General features: G+C 40.8%; 1 long non-coding RNA gene across 1 annotated transcript in view; it reads right to left on the bottom strand.

Annotated features, from left to right (window-relative positions):
- Positions 1–341: 341 nt before the first annotated feature.
- LOC116674089 (uncharacterized) overlaps positions 342–1,776 on the bottom strand; it is a 29,480-nt gene continuing 28,045 nt past the window's right edge. The window contains exon 5 of the long non-coding RNA XR_004327963.1: positions 342–352. This is a non-coding gene — a long non-coding RNA (uncharacterized LOC116674089). The remainder of the gene's footprint in view (positions 353–1,776) is intronic.

Below are 1,776 nucleotides of genomic sequence, written 5' to 3'. Positions count from 1 at the left end.
TATCATCCATGTTGGTCCTTCATCCAGGACCACCGTGTTTGCTCGGTTCACATGTAAGCAGCCATCGCAGAAGATACAAAGAACAATTTCTACTTGCATTGGAATCCACACAGCACCCAGCAGTGTTGTAGTCCAGACCACCTAAAACCGAGACCAGGTCAACACCAAGACTAAAGTGCATTGAGAACGAGTCAAGACCAAGACCAGACCAGCTTCTGACTGAGATTTACTTTCTTGGGAGTGTGTGTTAAGGGATAGGGGGTTAACGGTAACACATTTCAAAATTATAAATTAGTTATTGGTTGCATACACAAACCAGAGGAAATGTAGTGATATACCTGCAGTTGTGGTCCTGAAATAAAATCCTGAGACCTCTTTTTCTGAGACGAGAAAGTAAAAATGCGGTCGATTCTGAGAAAAGGCCTTACAAAAATGCTACATTCTGGGCAAAGTAGGAAATCAACGAATAAGATGCAGGCAAGGAGAGAAAGTAGATTATAGTACTTCTTGAGAACATGGCTCTTGAATTGGGTAAGACCTGGTAATAATAGCATAAATTAATGGGGCTGATAGTGTTTGTAATTTAGTCATAAAGAACGTTTTTTTTCTACCTTTTGGCTCTGCAGTACTGTATTAGCATCACACTGTACAAAACTCTTCCCATCAGTAGACCTCTGACAAACCCACTTGGTGTCTAAAGTGGCTCTGATTGCAGAGAGTGAATTCTCCACCACCTTTCTTCTTAGCGGCACACTATCAAAACCGCGGTGCCGCGCCTCCCTCCTTCCTGCCGGCGCAGCGGCCGAGCTGTCACATCATATCAGGGCATCGCGGCAGCGAGATAATATGTCAGATTAAATATGTATGGGTGAATTAGGGCTTTCTCAAGTATTATATCATTTAAATTCAAATCGTTCCATCGCTCGGTACCGTCTCATTATAACGCTTGAGAAATTAGCAGATGAAAACACTGTCATACAGGCCTGATATTAAGGCTAATTTACCCCCCCTTCCCACTCAACACTGTATTGTAGGAAATAAAAGAGTTACCTGTCAAAGCCTCTGGATATTAAGAGTTTGGTTCCAAATTGAGATGTCCACCTTTTGAAAATTCATGATCACCTACTTCTCCCCAAATTAAACTTCAAAGTGAGACCTCTACAGCATATTAGTGAGGCGGTTACATCTGAAGACACAGCTTTTTTTCATCTGTGTCTCGTGTTGAAAGGCAGACAGAGTCCTACACAGCACTCCTTCTGGCTTTTGTTGATCGCCGGCTACATAAGTCTTTATCAAAAATCCAGATAATGTTTGATATTTCTCCCCCTGCAGAAAGACAGATAAAGCCCTCAGGTTCTTTGGCAGCAGGTCCACCATACACGCTAGGTTATTTAAGGTTCAAAACAAGATATATTCTGACTTAAATCTAAAATGCTCTATTGAAATTTAAAATAAGAATGGTACAATGAAGTGTTGAGCAGATCCATTGGACAGGTGAAGTACAATTCAACAACCGCTGAACAAGCAGAACATACACTTAAATATATGAGAGCTTAACTTTTAACTCCGTAATTACTCTCCCGGTGATTTATATTAACAGTGTTTGTTAAGGCAGTTTTGTTAACTGGGGTTTTATTTTCTCAGGCATAATACACAGTTTATCAAATTGTCAGAAATTACAGGAAAAGGCATAGATTTCTGTCAAATAAGGTAACAGACTTGTTGCCTTTAGTACACAAACCTATCATGCTTATGGTGGTGCGTAGTCCCCCCCCC

This window comes from Etheostoma spectabile, chromosome 24 (assembly GCF_008692095.1).
Source record: "Etheostoma spectabile isolate EspeVRDwgs_2016 chromosome 24, UIUC_Espe_1.0, whole genome shotgun sequence".
Taxonomy (NCBI): Eukaryota; Metazoa; Chordata; class Actinopteri; order Perciformes; family Percidae; genus Etheostoma; species Etheostoma spectabile.
The sequence above is the reverse complement of the archived record's forward strand: the minus strand, read 5'-3'. Positions and strand labels throughout refer to the sequence as shown.